General features: G+C 46.0%; 1 protein-coding gene across 6 annotated transcripts in view; it reads right to left on the reverse strand.

Moving 5' to 3' along the window:
* LOC123745078 (tyrosine-protein kinase Dnt) overlaps positions 1-24,000 on the reverse strand; it is a 316,401-nt gene that overhangs the window by 118,473 nt on the left and 173,928 nt on the right. The window contains exon 1 of one of the 6 annotated variants that reach the window (XM_069306253.1): positions 1,768-1,916. The exons of the other annotated variants lie outside the window; for them this stretch is intronic. The gene's annotated coding sequence lies outside the window, so the exon portion shown is untranslated. Of the gene's footprint in view, positions 1-1,767; positions 1,917-24,000 lie in introns of those variants that run through there. 6 annotated transcript variants of the gene reach the window in all.

Raw genomic sequence — 24,000 nt, forward strand, 5'->3', positions numbered from 1 at the left:
TGAACCACAGAGACATTAGAAAGAATTTTTTCAGTGTCAGAGTAGTTAGTAAATGGAATGCACTAGGAAGTGATGTGGTGGAGGCTGACTCCATACACAGTTTCAAATGTAGATATGATGGAGCTCGAGAAGCTCAGGAATCTGTACATCAGTAGATTGACGGTTAAGAGGCGGGACCAAAGAGCCAAAGCTCAACCTCCGCAAGCACAGCTAAGTGAGTACAACTAGGTGAGTACAGTATTTACAACATAAGCTCAATGCTAGCCGCTCCCACAAGAACGTCCTACAGTGTACTATGGTCAACGTAACTCAAGGTTACTCAACTCAGTCCGTCGTATAAATAAATTGGAGAGGAAGTACGCAGAAACAACATTGAAAAACAAATTTAATGAAAAGAAAATCAATATAAATTACGTTAATTGTTAATACTTTAATAAATTACGTCTCTGTCAAAACCTTGACATTAACTGAGTAGATTCTTCAAACTGTTAAATCTTTACTGTACTTATGGAGCACTGTCTTGGCGACCTGTCCTCAGGCCAGGCTCAGAGCAGCGGTTGGCCCCCAGAGAAGCAGTCATCAATTTTAACATTGTAATAAAAAATAGGTTTGTTCCCATATATAAATTAATATTATACAAGAAAATTCAATGTATATTTAGGCGTAAGTTAGGTGTATAGGTTCTGTTGGTAATTATGTGTGTTTGTAGTAAGTGGGTGAAGCCTTAACACCAACCCGTCCTCGACTCAAGTCCATTACATTCAGCGGTCGACCCCACAGACGCATTCATAAATTTTTACATGCTGTTCATTCAAAACGGGAATTTTCTCAAATATAAATTAATATTATAATATATTACCATATTGTGCACAAATTGGCATACGTTAGGTTCGGTTAGGTATTTAGGTTCTGTTGGCGATTATTTGTATTTGTAGTACGTGGGAGAAGCATTTACAGCGTTGTGGTTCGAACAAAATTCATAAGTGAAGCACTTGTTCCGGAAGTGTTCGAAGGTCAACAGTTGTGAGTCGTGTGTAAACCGTTTTTCATTCATAAACAGGGGGTTTGGCGGGTGCATGGAATCACTTTTGGGTCTTTGTTTGGAGGACGGGCTGGATTCGAGCAGAGGACGTCAGCGAAGCCCAGCTCGAGAAAAGTTCACGTGACGAGCCGTGTGTGCGAACCGTTTATCATTCATTAATGGGGTTTGGCTGCTGGATTAATGAGCATTTAGCCATTTGTCAATGAGGCCGGGCTGCTCTTGGAGTGTCACAGAAACAATGAATGAACCTGAACTCAAATACAATACTAATAATTAAGAGGCTGACTTCTCACTGGACAAGAACTTTAGTCGAACTTGCAGTTCACTATACATGAACCATAATGCACCATCAAACGTATGCACAATTAATTATCACGAAGTCAATATTCAATAAAATATGGATGATAAATCCAAAATTGTTCCATGGAACAGTACTTCTTCAGCGGGGAATGGGGAAAGAAATACTTAACGAAACTAGTCCTGGATTCATCAAGTAGTTACGCAAGTACTTACGAACGTCTTCCCTCAAAATCAGGCGTCTTTGTTTACATTTATTTAAACAGTTTACGAGCATCGAAACTTCCCAGTCAACTGTTATTATTGTTATAAACAGCTTTAAGTGCTTCGTAGCCCACGAACTGTTTAATATTTGTAAATAAAGCCGTCACTGGGTGATCACAACAGCAGGTTGCTCATGCTTGTTGCATACTCATTGCACTGCTTACCACTGTATATACCAGGCTGAGACTGTCCTTAGGAAACGTGGAACCGCTCTGCTTAGCCGAGTCAAACGATGGCCTTCCTCACACAGTTACTGCTCCGCTGGCCAGACACCACACACGCTTGGTTCCTGCCCTTTACCTGCTCCAGCCCGTCCTCGTAAACAAAGAGCAAAGTCCATTCCATGAGCAACCCGTCCTCAACTCAAGTCTATTACATTCAGCGGTCAACCCCACAGACGCATTCATAAATTTTAACATGCTGTTCATTCAAAACGGGAATTTTCTCAAGTATAAATTAATATTATAATATATTGGCATATTGTGTATATATAGGCATAGGATAGGTTAGGTTAGGTGTTTAGGTTCTGTTGGCGATTATTTGTATTTGTAGTACGTGGGTGAAGCATTTATAGCGTTGTGATTCGAACAAAACTCGTCAGTGAAGCACTTGTTCCGGAAGTGTTCGAACGAAATCAGTTGTGAGTCGTGCGTAAACCGCTTTTCATTCATAAACAGGGGGTTTGGCGGGTGGATGGAATCACTTTTGGATCTTTGTTTGGAGGACGGGCTGGATGAGGACCGAATACTTCCGGAACAAGTGCTTCGCTGACGACTTTTGTTCGAACCACAACGCTCTAAATGCTTCACCCGCGTACTGCAAATCCAAATAATCGCCAAAAGAACAAACACCTAACCAATGCTTAAATATGCACAATATCCTAATATATATTAATATTAATTTACATTTGAAAAAATTCCTATTATGAATGAACAACATGTTCAAATTTATAAATTCGTCTTTGGGGTCGAGAGCTGGATGGAATGGACAGACTGAGGACAGGTTGGCTTGCTCAACTTTGCACCTTTCTTGGAAGATCGGCGAGCAACACCTCCCTGAGGTCAGTTTCGGTTGCTCCTTGCACGTCCAGGTAGAATGCAGTCCATTATGAAGCCTCAACCCGATGTGCAACTGACGAAGTTTTCGAAATTCGGGAACATCAGGAAAAGCGTCCGACCTCCACGGGGTCCCGAGGCTCAATGGCCCTCCCCCAGGCCAATAAGTAGCTACAAAGCAAGCTCTCGGGCCGGGCCTGGAGCCGGGCCTGGAGCCGGGCCTGGAGCCTGGCCTGGAGCCTGGCCTGGAGCCTGGCCTGGAGTCGGGCCTGGAGCCGGGCCTGGAGCCGGGCCTGGAGCCGGGCCTGGAGCCGGGCCTGGAGCCGGGCCTGGAGCCGGGCCTGGAGCCGGGCCTGGAGCCGGGCCTGGAGCCGGGCCTGGAGCCGGGCCTGGAGCCGGGCCTGGAGCCGGGCCTGGAGCCGGGCCTGGAGCCGGGCCTGGAGCCGGGCCTGGAGCCTGGCCTGGAGCCTGGCCTGGGGCCTGGCCTGGAGCCTGGCCTGGGGCCTGGCCTGGGGCCTGGCCTGGGGCCTGGCCTGGGGCCTGGCCTGGGGCCTGGCCTGGGGCCTGGCCTGGGGCCTGGCCTCGGGCCGGGCTTGGGGAGTAGAAGAACTCCCAGAACCCCACCAAGCAGGTATCTCACTGATGGCGTCACCTTGGGTTACTCTTTGATTGGTAACTTCAAACAACTGCAACCAATCATCTTCCCTCTTCTTGGTTTGAAGTGTCTTCATCTCTACTCCTCTCGGTTCCCAAAATCCTCCCCATTTGTTGGTGTGGGTGTCACCCCGCTGCTCATCCCACCCCTGTCTCCCCCCTCCTGACCTAACCCGTCCCCTCGCTCACCCTCCCCGTCCGTGGCCAGCGGGGTGAGGGGTGACGAGGGCAGGAGATGCTGCTTTGCGAAAACACTGAATAATGGACAAAAACGACTGAGAGGTAAATTGCCTTGGGTCATTTTATTTTGGGCCTCGCGTGTGATCGCCTCAGACTAAATAACATTTTCAACGGGAGCCGGGAACAATGTGTTGAGAAATAGGGAAGTGGATATTGTGAATTATTATTATATTATACAATATTTGTAGATTTTGTTATACCATCCCTTGGCTTGGACACAAATCTGCGACACGCGCTGCATAAAAATAAATTACGAAGGTAAAGAACTGATAATGTAATCTGTGTCGTATATTATGAAGACGTTGTGGGGTCGGGGGCGGGGATACACCCTGTGGCACGGCAGGGGTACACCAGGGGGTACACCAGGGGGTACACCAGGAGGTACAGCAGGGGTAGCCCCAGGGCTATACGACAGAGGTCAGTCGATACTCTGCGGACGCCGGATAAAAGATTACGTTTAGCTCCTCACCCGACCTTTGGAATCCGATTAGTGTGTATTGGCTGGGAAATGTTATGCATGACTCTTGCCAGCGTTAACGGCAAGCCCTCAGAGGCAAGATGGAGACAATCGAGGCATCACAGAGCCTTTTGTTGTTCACAGCCTGGTGCTTCCTGGTGCCTCCTGGTGCCGCCTGGTGCCCCCTGGTGCCCCCTAGTGCCGCCTGGTGCCGTCTAGTGCCGTCTGGTGCCTCCTGGGGCCACCTGGTCAGCTTAAGGACAGGAAGGCAGGCCCGACTTCCTCTCCACCAGTATTGGATGTTTGGTTATGGGTTACGAGTTGGTAACAAATTCCCGGGATTTGTTAATAGCCAACCCGCCCGGGCTGGGGCGGGTGGGATTTGTATCTATTTAACCAATAGGTAAAAAAAAATGCAAGTTTAAATTTAAATAGAAATAACTACGTTGGCTCATATTGAAGCAGACATTTTTTTTAAACCCGCTCAGGGTTTTTTTTAACTAAAAAACCATGAGAGGTGAGCAAGTGGGTGGCTGCCACGCCCTCTCCCTCTCCGTGGCGACACACGGTGAGAGGAGCCGAGCAGAGGTGAAAAGACACGTGTCTGATACGTGTCAGAAGGTTCTTATTTCCTTTGTTTTAAAGTGTTGCACCAAATATTTTTTCAAGTAAGAATCTTGATAAGTTTTAATCCAGTTTCCAACAAATGTTTCGCGAGTAATATAATCTTGGATTATTTGGTTGTATTCATACATACGATGTACACAACGATATACACCACACTCTACACAATGATATACTCACCACACTATACACAACGATATACTCACCACACTATACACAACGATATACACCACACGAGAGTAACACACTAACTACATCTTAAAACAGTTGTAAATGCCAATCAGGACGATACCTTCATTTACATCAGCTGTAAATCGCTCACCACCAGACAGAACACACCACAACCCACCGTATGCACCAATTGACATTTTCTCTTAATATTCAGCACTCTTATATCTCTAGTGGCTCGCTCACCTTCAAGAATCATGAGCCGATGAAGGCTGGCAGTCCAGTAGTATTAGGTCACCCTCGCATTTTCCCGCGGCTGAATGAAGTGTTAATATTGATGAGTCGACTGTATACGTGATGAGAGGGGAAGTTGATGATTGATGAGGAGAGGGGAACGCTGGGGGATCCCAGAGGGGAATGGGTGAGAGGGGGGGATGGAGCCTGGCAGTGGGGAAGGTTCTAACCTGTTATTGGGTCTACTGGCGTGCGAGTTTTTCTTTTTTTAATTTTGCCCCGAGGAACGAGTTTATTGGGCATACTGAGCACCAGATCATTACAAGAGACCGGCCGCGGGGATGATGATCCCCGAAATCACCGCAAGGTAACCGCAAGGTATACTTTAATCTTCTTAGACGTGGCTTCAATCTTCTTGCAAACTTCTCAACTTTTTCAATTTTGGTTCCAAAAGTACGCATTCCATGCCATTGCTGCATATTTTAGTATTGGTCTAATGCTCTGTAGATTGCCATGACGACCTGACTTAGGTTTCTAAACGATGTTCTAATGTTGGCCTGCGTTTCATATGCCGCTGATGTTACCCTGTTTATGTTTACCTTCGGTGTTTGTGTTAGATTTTATCCACTCCCAAATCTCTCTCCGATTCCTGTAGTTGCCAGAAGGGAGTGTTTGAAGTTTAGGGGATGGTGAAGGTGTGGAGTTCAACGAGGGCAAGTCCTGAGGTAGAGGATAGAAAGAGATGAGTTGGAGGGTGTGTGATGGTAGCATCAGTCTGTACTCATCACTGCCACCAGCTCCTGCTGTCAGTCTGTACTCATCACCACCACCAGCTCCTGCTGTTAGTCTGTACTCATCACTGCCACCAGCTCCTGCTGTCACTCTGTACTCATCACTGCCACCAGCTCCTGCTGTCACTCTGTACTCATCACTGCCACCAGCTCCTGCTGTCACTCTATCCTCAACACTGCCACGTGAACCTGCGTTCTCGTGTCCTGGTGAACGAAGCATTTGTGCCCCTTCACCCGGTATCCCGACCCCTGTGCCCAGGTGTGGACACCTGTAGCCCAAGTGTGGACACTGTCGCCCAGGTGTGGACACCTGTAGCCCAGGTGTGAACACCTATCGCTACTCCAGACAACTGTGCTGTCCGGCAGGCTTCACGGCTCTCCCGTCCCTGTACTCTAGTGTGGTCCCAGTCATGCAACAATCGTCGTGATTGTTCAGGTAATATTGTCAACACGGCAGCAGCCTATGACCTCAGATTCAATTGTGTACCTTCATTGAAGAATTGAATGAAAATTCCAAAGGTTCCATTGGGACCTTTGACCCACATCTCGTGGTAAGTTCCCATAGGTTAAGGCTCACAGCTGGTGTGACCTAATAGGGAAAGCTATTTAAGGCTCCTCTGATTAATCACTAATTGTATTAAATCGTTATACACTATCTGAAATGTTTGTCTCATCTTTCCACTTGTTTACCTGTTGAATACTGTTGTTGATTTCGAGAAATCCACTCCCACCGCCCTAGCCTGGGGCCACCCTTCCCTGGAGATTACCTGATCTATGAGGTTGTTTGTCGTCATAGCTAGGAACCATCACAAGCTAGGATGCCTTAAGCCACATGCCATCACGAAGCCTTCACAGCCAGGATGATCCGGTAACCCCAACAGAAACTTGTCGAGTTTTCCATTGAAAGCTTCCCCCCCTCTTGTTCCAAAAACATTTCTTAAATTTGTTGATAGGAGAGTGACAGACGCAGGTCAAACCTTAACAACAATCCGTCTAGCGATTGGCTCTCCAGCCTCGAAGTGATCAAAGGAATTACAGGGATTTCAAACGCCTACAACGATGATACACAGATGTGGCTCCTCTTATATGATAATGTGATGATAGATGGGACTACTGATGCACATTTCTCTCTGCCTCAGATCTACAAGACTTGGTTAAAAATCTTGATGTATTATGCTCAGGCTGCTTATAGGCAATAAAAGGAAACTGTATTATCCTCATGTCTGAAGCATAGGTGAGGTTAGGGAGCCAAGGCTTAAATATTCAACTACCTCCAGGTGAGTACATCTCGGTGGGTACACTCGCGCTCTCTTCCTCTCCCTGCCTGACTCTGGAGATGTTTATACTGAATGATTAACCATTGAAAATTCTCCCGTTTACTCAGGCAGAGGCAAGAATGTTTCCAGACCTCTCTTGAATACTAATGTGACTGACTTCCTCCTTAATATTAGACGAGATGTTTGTACTCGGAAATGAGAAACTGATTATAAATTATATTAATGAGTCTATTTATGAATTAAAAGTTTCTTGAGATATATATATATATATATATATATATATATGTCGTACCTAGTAGCCAGAACTCACTTCTTAGCCTACTATTCAAGGCCCGATTTGCCTAATAAGCCTAGTTTTCCTGAATTAATATATTTACTATAATTTTTTTCTTATGAAATGATAAAGCAACCCTTTTCTCTATGTATGAGGTCAATTTTTTTTTATTGGAGTTAAAATTAACGTAGATATATGACCGAACCTAATCAACCCTACCTAACCTAACCTAACCTATATTTATAGGTAAGGTTAGGTTAGGTAGCCAAAAAAAGATAGGTTAGGTTAGGTTAGGTAGGTTAGGTAGACGAAAAAACATTAATTCATGAAAACTTGGCTTATTAGGCAAATCGGGCCTTGAATAGTAGGCTGAGAAGTGCGTTCTGGCTATTAGGTACGACATATATATATATATATATATATATATATATATATATATATATATATATATATATATATATATATATATATATATATATATATATATATACGCTGTTTTATTCAATTATTAATTGTTTATTCTTGAAATAATTAGTTATTTATTTTTCAATTAAATTATTTTTCAGGACCAGGAAGGTAGATAGTATGTGAAAAAATATCTATTATTTTAACTAGGGAACTTAATAATCTACACAGAGTATTTCGAGCTGTAAACAGCAACAGTTTGATAGCTCAGACTGTCAGCCAGAAGCCTTGATCAAAGACTTGGCTGATAGGGCAGTGAAACCCATAACCAAATGCACCTAAGGAGATTTAGGCCTACAAACGCTCTTATCTACTCCAGTTGTGACGGGTTTTGAACGTGTTTTAATCACAATTTAGTGTGTGTGTGTGTGTGTGTGTGTGTGTGTGTGTGTGCGCGCGCGCTCGTACGAGAGAGGATAGAGAGGAGAGAGAGAGAGAGAGAGAGAGAGAGAGAGAGAGAGAGAGAGAGAGAGAGAGAGAGAGAGAGAGAGAGAGAGACACAGAGACAGAGACAGAGACAGAGAGAGAGAGACAGAGAGAGAGAGAGAGACAGAGACAGAGACAGAGACAGAGACAGAGACAGAGAGAGACAGAGAGAGACAGAGAGAGACAGAGAGAGACAGAGAGAGAATATGCATACATTATTAATACAATTCAAAGTATGCTTGCAATCCAAAAATATTGTTGACGTGCAGCTTAAAAATTAATATTGCATGGCAATGTTAAAAGCACAATAATTGCTAGGAAGCAATATTTGTGAGTGCACCTGACAAAAATAATCCAGGTTTCTTTTTTCATTATTTTAATACGCGAAATTAAAAATAAACTTAGTCAAACGCCAGAACATTGGCACGTTGCAAAAACAGCCAACACAATTTGAGTTTGTTGGCAGCGACAAGGACAAAACACACGTCGCAGCCATTATTAAACCACTGCATAAACTCGACACGAAAAGAATAAAAAATAAAACCTGGCGAATTGCCTACATGTATCATTTCAACCAGAGCTGTTTCCCCTCCTTCCTTATAACACACACACACATTATATATATATATATATATATATATATATATATATATATATATATATATATATATATATATATATATATATATATATATATATATATATGCATGTCGTTCATGTGGACATGTTTTTAAATATGACGAAAGGGTTAAATTTTAGCACAAATCTTCTCTATTTGTAAGAATCTTCACTTAGGAGGAAACTGAATACTATTAACTTTCGAACGGTCATTTTTGCACCTTTAATGGGTCTAAATGCGTTTTGCTAAAGTGCAGTTTAGCATCCTCAGAGGCAGAACAAACTTTTAGGAAGGTAGAGCTTAACATTTTCATTTCAACACCTAACCAAACCATCGCCAGAGATCCTGATCAGCAACACCAGAATAATCGACAAATACAAGTACAGCAGACCAGAGATGGTCAGCTTACACCTCAGTCCATCCTGCCAGCAATAGGATCAGCAGAGACCTGCCATCAATAGGACCAACAGAGACCTGCCATCAATAGGACCAACAGAGAGACCTGCCATCAATAGGACCAACAGAGAGACCTGCCATCAATAGGACCAACAGAGACCTGCCATCAATAGGACCAACAGAGACCTGCCATCAATAGGACCAACAGAGACCTGCCATCAATAGGACCAACAGAGAGACCTGCCATCAATAGGACCAACAGAGAGACCTGCCATCAATAGGACCAACAGAGAGACCTGCCATCAATAGGACCAACAGAGAGACCTGCCATCAATAGGACCAACAGAGAGACCTGCCATCAATAGGACCAACAGAGACCTGCCATCAATAGGACCAACAGAGACCTGCCATCAATAGGACCAACAGAGACCTGCCATCAATAGGACCAACAGAGAGACCTGCCATCAATAGGACCAACAGAGAGACCTGCCATCAATAGGACCAACAGAGAGACCTGCCATCAATAGGACCAACAGAGAGACCTGCCATCAATAGGACCAACAGAGAGACCTGCCATCAATAGGACCAACAGAGAGACCTGCCATCAATAGGACCAACAGAGAGACCTGCCATCAATAGGACCAACAGAGAGACCTGCCATCAATAGGACCAACAGAGACCTGCCATCAATAGGACCAACAGAGACCTGCCATCAATAGGACCAACAGAGAGACCTGCCATCAATAGGACCAACAGAGAGACCTGCCATCAATAGGACCAACAGAGAGACCTGCCATCAATAGGACCAACAGAGAGACCTGCCATCAATAGGACCAACAGAGAGACCTGCCATCAATAGGACCAACAGAGACCTGCCATCAATAGGACCAACAGAGACCTGCCATCAATAGGACCAACAGAGACCTGCCATCAATAGGACCAACAGAGACCTGCCATCAATAGGACCAACAGAGACCTGCCATCAATAGGACCAACAGAGACCTACCATCAATAGGACCAACAGAGACCTGCCAACAATAGGACCAACAGAGACCTGCCATCAATAGGACCAACAGAGAGACCTGCCATCAATAGGACCAACAGAGACCTGCCATCAATAGGACCAACAGAGACCTGCCATCAATAGGACCAACAGAGACCTGCCATCAATAGGACCAACAGAGAGACCTGCCATCAATAGGACCAACAGAGAGACCTGCCATCAATAGGACCAACAGAGAGACCTGCCATCAATAGGACCAACAGAGACCTGCCATCAATAGGACCAACAGAGACCTGCCATCAATAGGACCAACAGAGAGACCTGCCATCAATAGGACCAACAGAGACCTGCCATTAATAGGACCAACAGAGACCTGTCATCAATAGGACCAACAGAGCCCTGCCATCAATAGGACCAACAGAGACCTGCCATCAATAGGACCAACAGAGACCTGCCAACAATAGGACCAACAGAGACCTGCCAACAATAGGACCAACAGAGACCTGCCATCAATAGGACCAACAGAGACCTGCCATCAATAGGACCAACAGAAACCTGCCATCAATAGGACCAACAGAGAGACCTGCCATCAATAGGACCAACAGAGACCTGCCAACAATAGGACCAACAGAGACCTGCCATCAATAGGACCAACAGAGACCTGCCATCAATAGGACCAACAGAGACCTGCCATCAATAGGACCAACAGAGACCTGCCATCAATAGGACCAACAGAGACCTGCCATCAATAGGACCAACAGAGAGACCTGCCATCAATAGGACCAACAGAGACCTGCCATCAATAGGACCAACAGAGACCTGCCATCAATAGGACCAACAGAGAGACCTGCCATCAATAGGACCAACAGAGACCTGCCATCAATAGGACCAACAGAGACCTGCCATCAATAGGACCAACAGAGACCTGCCATCAATAGGACCAACAGAGACCTACCATCAATAGGACCAACAGAGACCTGCCAACAATAAGACCAACAGAGACCTGCCATCAATAGGACCAACAGAGAGACCTGCCATCAATAGGACCAACAGAGACCTGCCATCAATAGGACCAACAGAGACCTGCCATCAATAGGACCAACAGAGACCTGCCATCAATAGGACCAACAGAGAGACCTGCCATCAATAGGACCAACAGAGAGACCTGCCATCAATAGGACCAACAGAGAGACCTGCCATCAATAGGACCAACAGAGACCTCCCATCAATAGGACCAACAGAGAGACCTGCCATCAATAGGACCAACAGAGAGACCTGCCATCAATAGGACCAACAGAGACCTGCCATTAATAGGACCAACAGAGACCTGTCATCAATAGGACCAACAGAGACCTGCCATCAATAGGACCAACAGAGACCTGCCATCAATAGGACCAACAGAGACCTGCCATCAATAGGACCAACAGAAACCTGCCATCAATAGGACCAACAGAAACCTGCCATCAATAGGACCAACAGAGAGACCTGCCATCAATAGGACCAACAGAGACCTGCCAACAATAGGACCAACAGAGACCTGCCATCAATAGGACCAACAGAGACCTGCCATCAATAGGACCAACAGAGACCTACCAACAATAGGACCAACAGAGACCTGCCATCAATAGGACCAACAGAGACCTGCCAACAATAGGACCAACAGAGACCTACCATCAATAGGACCAACAGAGTCCTGCCATCAATAGGACCAACAGAGAGACCTGCCATCAATAGGATCAACAGAGACCTGCCATCAATAGGACCAACAGAGACCTGCCATCAATAGGACCAACAGAGACCTACCATCAATAGGACCAACAGAGACCTGCCAGGTAACTCGACGCCGCAGACCATTCAGCCTACCAAGAGAGCAAGGCTCCTGGACCACCACAGGAGGACCAGCATGTCTCTGGCCACAGCTGCAGCACAGAAGTAATCAACCTATCGTGAGGCGAAACAGAAATGCCGTGATAACGAGATTCTTCTAACAAAGTGATGTCTCTATGTTAATACAGTCCACCATTAATTATATCTTTCTTCGAGAATTTTTTTTTACCGACAAAATCTCTTCTCTGTGTTAGTAACCAGAGCTAGTTCTTCTAAAGCCTTTACGCAGTCGCTTACGAAACCGGTACATCTTTCAACAATGAATGTTGTTGACATTTATTTAACATCTTCAAAATCTCCCAACCCAAGGTTATTATTGTTATATACAACCTCATACTGCTTCGGAACACAAATTGTTGAATAAATAGTAAGTAAAGTGGCCATGACTGTTGAGAGATGTAATGGTTTCTTAAGTGTATGCGTAAATGCTTGACTAATCCTGACCCAGAGCTTGCCTCCCTGCTGGACTTAAGTCCTTCACTCTACGAGTAGAGATGTTTACCTCATATCAGTCTACTGTGGTTCACATTGTTAGCACACGAGGACTACTATCACATTCAAAAGGTGATGTTTCTTTATGTACATTTATCATTTACTCCATCAGACTTGTCCTTATCTGGATGTTAGTCCTAAGTATCTTGTATGTCGCGAACACGTCTTCGTTGAACAGAATACGAGAGTTTTTTCTACCACAGACGTGGCCACACATTTACAATGCTAACCACCATATAAACATTTTCTTCTGTCCTCCATGGACAGGGTGAGAGATCTGTTAAACATATAGTTCAGTGATTAATTGAACAATCAACCACTGAAGGGGACTGTAGTGATTTTAAAATGCTAATCTAACCTACGGACATAAATACATAGATACACAGAGTTACGTCTGCCCTACATAAAGTGGTTGATGTGTCTTTTACCGCGTTATCGTGTTATATACCGCGTTATCGTGTTATATACCGCGTTATCTCGTTATATACCACGTTATCGCGTGATATATCGCGATACCGCGGTATATAACGCGATACTTTTCTTGTACCGCGTTATCTAATTAGTGGCACAAGACTGTCCTTAGTGTTGGAGCAGAGAGACGTTAGTGTGAAATAAGTGTTACGTTAGAAGAAGATATTGAGACAGCCACCATCCCAGCAGTAGCCTCGCCCAGCCTTTCTTAACTCCAACAAGGAAGCCCAAGTTTTCCCTGCCATAAGTATACTATGTTAAGAAGGAACTCCAACTAGAAAATAACCACATACTTAAAAAAAGAATATAAAAGCGGAGGCTTTTATATTCTTGTTAGAAAACTATTAAGTTCTATTATAAAAAACATTTTCTTCAGAAAAAACTATTTTTTATTATAGAAAACGAGAGGGGAAAATGAGTGTGTGTGTGTGTGTGTGTGTGTGTGTGTGTGTGTGTGTGTGTGTGTGTGTGTGTGTGTGTGTGTACTCACCTAGTTATACTCACCTAATTGTGCTTGCGGGGTAGAGATTCGGCTCTTTGGTCCCGCCTTTCAACAATCAATCAACTGGTGTACAGATTCCTGAGCCTACTGGGCTATATCACATCTACATTTGAAACTGTGCTTGGAGTCTGCCTCCTTCACACCACTGTCTAATGCATTCCACCTGTTAACTACTCTGACATTGAAAAAGTTCTTTCTAACGTCCCTGTGGCTCATTTAGGTACTCAATTTCTACCTTTGTTTCCTTGTTCGAGTACCACACATGTTAAACAGTTTATCTTTATCTACCGTGTCAATTCCTCTGAGAATTTTGTAGGTAGTGATCATGGCTCCCCTTACTCTTTTGTATTTCAGTGTCGTGAAGGGAGTTTCACGCAGCCTTTCCTCGCAACTCATGTCTCTTAGTTCGGGGACTAGCCTAGTGGCATACCGTTGAACTTTTTCCAGCTTCGTCTTGTGTTTGACAAGGTACAGGCTCCATGCTGAGACCGCATGCTCCAGGACTGGTCTTACATATGTTGTATACAAGGTTCTGAATGAATCCTTACACAGGTTTTTGCAGGCAGTTCTGATGTTAGCCAGCCTTGCATACGCTGTAGTTGTTATTCTTTTTATGTGGGCTTCAGGAGATAAGTCTGGTCTGATATCAACTCCTAGATCTTTCTCTCTGTCCGTTTCATGAAGAACTTTATCTCCCATTCTGTATCCTGTGTCTGGCCACCTGTTTCCACAGCCAAGTTTCATTACTTTACATTTACTCGGGTTGAACTTTAGTAGCCATTTGTTGGACCATTCATTCAGCTTGTCTAGGTCATCTTGTAGCCGCATACTATCTTCCTCGGTCTTAATCTTCCTCATAATTTTTGCATCATCAGCAAACAATGATAGGAACGATTCTATACCCTCTGGGAGATCATTTACATATGTCAGAAACAGTATAGGTCCAAGGACCGAACCCTGCGGGACTCCACTGGTGACGCCTCGCCAGTCTGAGGCCTCACCACTCAGTGACTCGCTGTCTTCTGTTGCTTAGGTACTCCCTTATCCAATGAAGTACCTTCCCTTTCACCCCTGCCTGCATCTCCAGCTTGTGCACTGGCCTCTGGTGTGGTACTGTGTCAAAGGCTTTCTGGCAATCCAAAAATATGCAGTCTGCCCACCCCTCTCTTTCTTGCCTGATCGTAGAATTCAATTAATCCTGTGAGGCATGATTTGCCATCCCTGAACCCATGTTGATGTTGTGTCACAAAGTTCCTTCGCTACAGATGTTCTAATAACGTTTTTCGTACAATCAACAACACTCAACAGCACACAGTAACACATCAACACAGCAACACACACAACAACACAGCAACACACACAACGACACATAACACAGCAACACAGCACGAGTGCGGGCCGTCGTCACCTCTATATCCCCCCTCAACACTGACCATCACTCACGCAGCTTCATAATAGAACAAAACTGATAATTTCCCGCCATAATTATAACATTTATGAACAACGGATAAATATGCAATGCTTTTTCAGGGTAAATAATTTGTTTTAATAATTGCCAAGCGAACCTTTTGCTAGCCATAATAGGTTTCAATTCTATTACCTGATGAAAATTCAAATTCATGAATGTAATTTTAATAAATAGCGGCCATATAGTGCTATGACGACCAAATATGTGTATTCCTGGCTCTCAGTGAACCAAGTTGGACCTTAATGTCTAACAAAAAATATGAATTAATTTAAAGTATAAATGAAATATTGAAAATAATGAAAAATAATACTGAATAAATAATAATAAACCTTATTGGTCACCAAGCGAAGTTCAGTTAGGCGAATACCATACTGAGTCACCAGAGACTTTAACTACGTGGCAAGGAAACAAATATATTTTTATGATACATAAGTTTGCTAAGTACATCAGGAACACAAGTTTTTGTCAATTGTTGACTCAAGGAAGCTTGGATATACTGGGAAAACAATATATTTATACAATACCAACTCTCTGATTTGTCTGGCAATCTAATTATTATTTTCCCGAAGAGAAGTTTAAACTTCTGAAGGAAAAGAACCATTTGTGTCTCAGACGTCGATATCTAACGTAGGATTGAATCTGAGACCTTAATAAGAAAATTTGTTACCCCCATCTTGCATGTGACAATATATTATGAACTAGGCACATATTAGCCCCCCCTCCCACACTCCTCACCTCAAGGTGCCCCTCACACTCCTCACCCGCTTCTTCTAGGGGCAACTTTCCTCACTCTACTTTAGAGCTCTTGAAATAGTACACAGTTCGAGAGACGCCAAATTACGCTGATTGGAATGTCATTTAAACTCAATTGAGTTCTGTATATTTCTCTCTTCCTAACCCTTGATATCTTCTGGAGACATTAATTATGGGTCACTTTCTCCACTGTTTATATCCTCTAAAATATATAACTGTTTAACTACAACAAAACGGGGAGGCATTCGAAAAAAACAAAAAAAAAAAAACCAAACATAAGAACATCAGTGAAGAATGTAAACAAGGAGGCTCTAGAGCCTATGCACACTGCCTATGTGAGGGGAGGGAGCTATCAGGGGAAAGCGCCAAGTCATTACGACCATATAGCACTTGTAAGGGGTCAGGATAAGGATTCGGGATGGGACGAGGGGAAGGAATGGTGCCCCAACCACACGGACGGTCGGGTTTTGAACGCCGACCTGCATGACGCGGGACCGTCGCTCTACCGTCCAGCCTAAGTGTTTCAGACTGTCTATGTGTGACTGCCTATGAGAGATTAACTTGAGTATGCAGCACCAGCATGCAACCCACAACTTGTGCAGCACAAAATTAGAAAAACAGCATGAGAAAATGCAAAGGGTTGCAAATAGATTAGTACCAGAATTGAGAGGACTCGGTTATGAAGACGGGTTGTGGGAATTCACCCTCATAGCCCACAACATCCTCCCAACCTCCACCAACACCCTTGAGGTTATCTTGAGATGATTTCGGGGCTTTAGTGTCCCCGCGGCCCGGTCCTCGACCAGGCCTCCACCCCCAGGAAGCAGCCCGTGACAACTGACTAACACCCAGGTACCTATTTTACTGCTAGGTAACAGGGGCATAGGGTGAAAGAAACTCTGCCCATTGTTTCTCGCCGGCGCCCTGGATCGAACCCGCGACCATAGGATCATAAGTCCAGCGTGCTGTCCGCTCGGCCGACCGCCTCACCCTCCAACAATTCCTATCACCCTCTCATTCCACACCTCCAGCACACACTTACAACCATTCTCCATCAACCAGCCTCACAACCTCTCGCCACCATCGCCTGGAGGAGGTGTTGTAGCACCTGGTGGAGACTCGGACGACGTATAAAGCAGGGAGAGGATCACCTACATGAGACCAAGTTACTACTTGGTGTCAGGGAAGGCCGCAGGAAGGTTTAGGCTAATGGCATATTGGCCTCAAGTTTAAGGGTAATTTTGGTTTTAGGATTTAGGACAATGGCGACAGGGAATGGAAGAACTTTTAGAACTTTAAGGATAAGGGGTTGAAAAAAGGGTTAAGGGTTGGGAAAAAGACCATGAATTTTAAGGTAAATGGGAAATTGTTTAAGTTTTAAGTTTAATGGATATACTACAAAATGTCATTATACGGGAGTCATGAGGCTGGGAATGGTGGCCATGAGGCAGGGAATGGTGGCCATGAGGCAGGGAATGGTGGTCATGAGGCTGGGAATGGTGGTCATGAGGCAGGGAATGGTGGTCATGAGGCAGGGAATGGTGGCCATGAGGCTGGGAATGGTGGCCATGAGGCAGGGAATGGTGGCCATGAGGCTGGGAATGGTGGCCATGAGGCAGGGAATGGTGGTCATGAGGCAGGGAATGGTGGCCATGAGGCAGGGAATGGTGGCCATGAGGCAGGGAATGGTGGCCATGAGGCAGGGAATGGTGGCCATGAGGCAGGGAATGGTGGCCATGAGGCAGGGAATGGTGGTCATGAGGCTGGGAATGGTGGTCATGAGGCAGGGAATGGTGGTCATGAGGCAGGGAATGGTGGCCATGAGGCTGGGAATGGTGGCCATGAGGCAGGGAATGGTGGCCATGAGGCTGGGAATGGTGGCCATGAGGCTGGGAATGGTGGCCATGAGGCTGGGAATGGTGGTCATGAGGCTGGGAATGGTGGCCATGAGGCTGGGAATGGTGGCCATGAGGCAGGGAATGGTGGCCATGAGGCTGGGAATGGTGGCCATGAGGCAGGGAATGGTGGCCATGAGGCTGGGAATGGTGGCCATGAGGCAGGGAATGGTGGCCATGAGGCAGGGAATGGTGGCCATGAGGCAGGGAATGGTGGCCATGAGGCAGGGAATGGTGGCCATGAGGCTGGGAATGGTGGCCATGAGGCTGGGAATGGTGGACATGAGGCAGGGAATGGTGGCCATGAGGCTGGGAATGGTGGCCATGAGGCAGGGAATGGTGGTCATGAGGCTGGGAATGGTGGCCATGAGGCTGGGAATGGTGGCCATGAGGCAGGGAATGGTGGCCATGAGGCAGGGAATGGTGGCCATGAGGCTGGGAATGGTGGCCATGAGGCAGGGAATGGTGGCCATGAGGCTGGGAATGGTGGCCATGAGGCAGGGAATGGTGGCCATGAGGCTGGGAATGGTGGCCATGAGGCTGGGAATGGTGGCCATGAGGCTGGGAATAGTGGCCATGAGGCTGGGAATGGTGGCCATGAGGCTGGGAATGGTGGTCATGAGGCTGGGAATGGTGGTCATGAGGCTGGGAATGGTGGTCATGAGGCAGGGAATGGTGGCCATGAGGCTGGGAATGGTGGCCATGAGGCTGGGAATGGTGGTCATGAGGCTGGGAATGGTGGTCATGAGGCAGGGAATGGTGGCCATGAGGCTGGGAATGGTGGCCATGAGGCTGGGAATGGTGGCCATGAGGCTGGGAATGGTGGCCATGAGGCTGGGAATGGTGGCCATAAGGCAGGGAATGGTGGCCATGAGGCAGGGAATGGTGGTCATGAGGCAGGGAATAGTGGTCATGAGGCAGGGAATGGTGGTCATGAGGCGAGGAATGGTGGTCATGAGGCAGGGAATGGTGGTCATGAGGCAGGGAATGGTGGCCATGAGGCAGGGAATGGTGGCCATGAGGCAGGGAATGGTGGTCATGAGGCAGAGAATGGTGGTGATGAGGCTCAAGTGAGAGGTCAGGCCTCAGATGGTGACACCATCACCATCCAGCCAGCCTGGCATAAGATTCATCACGGGTTATATAACACACAAAATACTCCCTTATGCAAATTTATTGCTTATAACCTCTCCTTCTCGGCTGTCTCCTTAACATTCTTTACTCGTTCCCTCCTCCTCTTCCTCATCCTCCATTGTCTCCCACATCCTCCTCTTCCTTTCCTACCTATTCCTCTTTCTCAGTTTCTATATTCACTTTAATTTGAATCTGTCCATTGCCCTTCCATAATTCTTTGAGTTCCCCCTTCGTCGTTTTGCATCACGTCATTAACTTTTAATTTCAATTTCTATCCCTCTTCCAATTCCGTTCATCGTCCATCTTTCTCGACCCTCTCATTTATTCTCTGCATATCTTCTTCTCACATTTAATTCAATATTTTCTTTGACGCTCATCTTTCCTCACTTTCATGTCTTCCCTCCATTTGCACCCCTTCCTTCCTAAAGACCTTTCCCTTCCTTCCATAAAGACCTTTCCCTTCCCTCCATAAAGACCTTTCCCTTCCTTCCATAAAGACCTTTCCCTTCCCTCCATAAAGACCTTTCCCTTCCCTCCATAAAGACCTTTCCCTTCCCTCCATAAAGACCTTTCCCTTTCAGATAAACTCATATTTAGCCTTCCATACACAGCGTTCCTTTTATATAGACCCTTTCATATAGACCCTCTCCCTCCATATAGGTTCCTCCCTCCATATAGGCTACTCCCTATATCCATATAGGGAGTATAGGCTCCTCCATCCATATAGGTTCTTTTCTCCATATTGGCTCTTCTCTTCGTATAGGCCATTGGATACTTTAAATCACAGGATTTTGTTTATTAAACACATTAATTGGTAAACATCCTACAACTTAACGATCTCTATTACAAGCAGAAAACAGAGTTATAAACACAGCCAGGATTCACGAGCGTTCCATCCCAAATCCTTATCCCTTCCAAGTGCTATATAGTAGTAATGGCTTAGCGCATTGCCCTGATAGTTCCTTTCCAGGAAGCACACTTCACATCAATCTTGAAATTAAATTACTCTAATCCACAAGCCTCTCTCAACTAAGTCTAAGAAGCTATCTCCACGCTCCACGCGGCCGTAGGCCTAGCTGTCACCGAGTTGTTCCCCCTGTTCAAAATGACTACCAACTGAATAAATCCGGAGGGAGTGCGCTCTAGGCTGCCGTGGGATACAGTTGTTTCGTCCGGCCCCTGCAGTTGTTGTCAACCCGGCGTGGTGGGTGGACCCGGGTATAGCTGCTGACGTGGCTTGCGTCCCGTCTTTCTCCTGAGGGGCCCTTGGAGCCGTGACGGTCTGCTGTATAGGGGGACCTGTGCCCCCTGTCCCCAGGCAGGACTCAACCAGACAGCAGACCTCCCCGCCACACAGACCTTCCCTCCAAGGTACTAGTAGGGAGAGAGTCAGACGGGATGAAGCCAGTCTCTCAAGACATAATATACCTTACTAGATTCCGGGAAGGTTATTCGCTGGGCAGGAAGAGCGGATGGTTCCGGCAGAGAGGCCGGCAGGAAGCTGCGTGTGAATTAGGAGGGTGAGAAGTATGAGTAGGAGGAGGGGGAGGAGGAGGAGGAGAAGAAGGAGAAGGAGGAGGAAGAGGAGGCTTAAAATGAAAAAGAGGGGAGAAGGAGGAGGAAGAGGAGGCTTAAAATGAAAAAGAGGGGAGAAGAAGACGCTGATGTTTAAGACGAAGAGTACAAGGCTGTTAACAGAAAAAAGTGATAGTGAAGGGAGGAGGAAGTGGAGATAGAAGTGCAGGACAGGGATAAGGAAACAATAATAGGAGGTTCATTTACGAGAAGAATCAAGATTAAGATCAGAGGGGGGGATTTAGGAGAGCAGAATTATTAAGAAGACGAGGACAGAGGGAAGGAAAACAGGATAAGACGAAGCGAAGACACGGGAATAGAGCGAAGGTGGGATACGAATAGTAAAGGAACAAAGGATAAGGAACACAAGAAGAGGATGGGTGAAAACTGGGAATATATATAAACGAATAATTAGTATTAATAGGATGAGGCTTCCCGATGAAGAGAGAAAAGTGAAGGAATGAAGAAGGGCGGATGAAGAAGGACAAGAAGGTGGGGGAAGGATTGACTGACTGATTGATGAAGATTAAGCCCCCCAAGAGGTGGCACGGGCATGAACAGCCCGTGAGCTGTGTGAGGTAGTTGTTGATATTTTAGATTCAGCTACACGGAACAAAACGTTCCAAGTAGCACAGGCTATGATAAGCCCGTGGTGGACTTACCTGGCACACGAGTAGGGCTGTAACTGCATGTGAGGTAATGCAGGAGGGAAAGAGTGACGTGGTGAAGAAGGTGAAGTGACGGTGTGAGGTGACGGTGTGAGGTGAGATGACTAGGTCATCTGAGGTGACCCCTGGCCGGTGAATAATTAATTTTTTACCGAGCTCAACAATAACCTAAATTTACAAGAAAAATAAATACACAGTAAAACTGGAATGAAGAGGTGGTCCCGTGTCACATGCTATCAACTGGACCATCACTGTACCAGCACCACTGGACCAGCACCACTGGACCAGCACCACTGGACCACCGAACCATCAAATGAAATCCGTAGATTACATAAGGGTTAATGTAGATCACCACGACCACCTATATCAGGGTTCCTAGCTGCTGGCACGCTGACGTGACTATACCCATGACAGCCACGTGGACCCGGCGAGCCTCCGCGTGCAGGAGGAGAGCGGGAGGCTGGTTATAGAGCGCCGTTGTAGTGGGGAAGAGAGGGAGGACCCCTCAAGAGAGGACTGGTGGAAACATGCCACAACCTGTGGCCAAACTTGTGGGTCTCCGGTTCTAAAAAACGATTTTTACTTCTCTAGCAAGTTTTCCTCCCCTCACTTCCTCTTATTCCCCTCACTTCCTCCCCCGACGGTTCCTAGTCCGACGTCCGACTTCTTCAGCATCTTCCTACAACTCTTATTTCCTGCTATTTTCCGTTCTTCCTTCTCAGACTTCCATCACTTCCCCTTCCTCCTCCCCTCACTTTCTCCGCCTACTCCCCTCACTTTATCAGCCTCGTCCCTTCACTTTCTCCGTCTCCTCCCCTTATTTCCTCGACTCCCCTCACTTTCAACTTAAACTCTTCTGTCTCCTCTTCTCCATGGTCTTTTAACTCAACCTTCCCCTCTCCCACTAGCGTCCTTCTCCTAAAAGGCCTACCATTCCCCCCCTCTCTCAAATTACACCTTTCCTCCAATATATATTTTCTCATCTCCCCTAATGTCTAGTCCAACCACTTGGGCTGGACGGTAGAGCGACGGTCTCGCTTCATGCAAGTCAGCGTTCAATCCCCGACCGTCCAAGTGGTTGGGCATAATTCCTTTCCTCCGTCCCATCCCAAATCCTTATCCTGACCCATTCCAAGTGCTATATAGTCGTAATGGCTTGGCATATTCCCCCTGATAATTCCCTTCCTCTCCTAAAGTCTACAAAAAGTCTAGTCTCATTCCCCAAAGTCAAACTTTCTCTTCCCACTCGTCTTGCCTTACATTCCCTTAAGATGAGCCTCAGCGCCCCTGAACGTCTGAATTCACTTCCTTTTAAGACTTTCCTCTCCTTCATATCTTCACCTTTCATCCCACTACGGCTTTTCACCTCCCCTAAGGTATACTTCCACCTCCCCTTAAGTATACCTCTACCTCCCCTTAGGTTTACCTCCACTTCTCCCCCCAAGTATTCCTTCACTTCCCTTTACCTTCAGCCTCACCGCCCACTTAAACTCCTCTTCAACTCACCGCCAACGTTTCTTTGAGACCGCTTTTAACTTATTTTAAGAATTCTTTCAGTCGTCATCTCGCTTAAATTCGCCGTTGCTATTACTACACACTCGTAAGCCTTTTCCTTCCCTTCAACACCCCATCAACTTCCTTTTAAAAAACTGTTTTCCCTGTAATACCTTCCCCGACTGACCTATAAGTTCAACTCTCCTTCCATTTCAATTCGCATAATCTTTTCCCGTTTCTCTTCTCATTATTCTCATCTTCCTGTTAAAGGTAAAAATAAAATAAATAAAAAACATTAAAATTATCTTTTCCTCTCCTTAAATTTTCCCCTCACCCTATTAAATCTCCCCTCATACTTCCTTCCCCTCCTTCCCCACTCCCCTTCCCCCTCCTCCATAAACTCTGGACTTTCATTACCTCCCAAATAACCTGTGATTAGCCCGCTCAGGCCTGGTCTAGTTGACCCCCTGATTCCATTTTCTTTCATTATTTCCATTTTCTTTTACTCTTACAATTTTTATTTTTCTGGTGGTGAGGGAGAGGGAGGTGTGGGGGTGGGGGGGAGGAGAAAGGTGGAGAATGTAGGAGAGGGGAGAAGACAGAGAAGATGTAAGAGGAGAGGGGAGAGAGAGAGGGGAAGAGGGGAGGGGAGAGAGGAGAGAGAGAGAGACATGCACACAGTCGGGCCCCCCATCTATACAGCACCAGTGCCAGCACGGCACAATGTAAGGAGGAGACGTTCAGTGACGTTCAATCACGGCCAGTTTGGTGGACCGACACCTGGTATAGGAGCGAGCGACCTCCTGTACCTCATGTTAATTAACGTGTGGCGGCTGGTGACGGCAGGAACAGTGGGAGCTGTCCGCGTCGGGTGAGTCTCTCAACGCCGTAGCAAATGATGGCGTTGGCGTGGGAGGCGCTACCTGATGGCAGAGATAAACACTTGGAGCCCACAGTCGCTGGAGAGGCGGGTGAGGGTCTTAAACGAAAAAGTAAAGATTTACGGTGTAGCGCTCCGAGCGTCGCTCACGATCGTGCCCGCGGGTACACACCTCGGCACGAACTGGAAGCAGCAGAGAAGCAATTTAAGAATGTTATAGCATCGAAAGCCAAAGATCAGCGTACATTACTATATTACCACAAGAGGAGGGAACTGTCAGCAAATAAACAGATATCAAGCTACACAATAGAGGTCACACAAAGAATATGGAATTGTTCGAAAGCTCAATAAAAGTTTTCCGGAAGTTTTTAAGAACCAGAGCTGCCCCCCAGATCAGGAACTAGTATTGGAACGGGCACTAACAGAAATGTTTAACTAATGAGTGTCAAAAGGCTGGGTTAAAGAGTTGATGCTCGACCAATACAAGCACAACTA

This window comes from Procambarus clarkii, chromosome 57 (genome assembly GCF_040958095.1).
Source record: "Procambarus clarkii isolate CNS0578487 chromosome 57, FALCON_Pclarkii_2.0, whole genome shotgun sequence".
Classification (NCBI taxonomy): domain Eukaryota; kingdom Metazoa; phylum Arthropoda; class Malacostraca; order Decapoda; family Cambaridae; genus Procambarus; species Procambarus clarkii.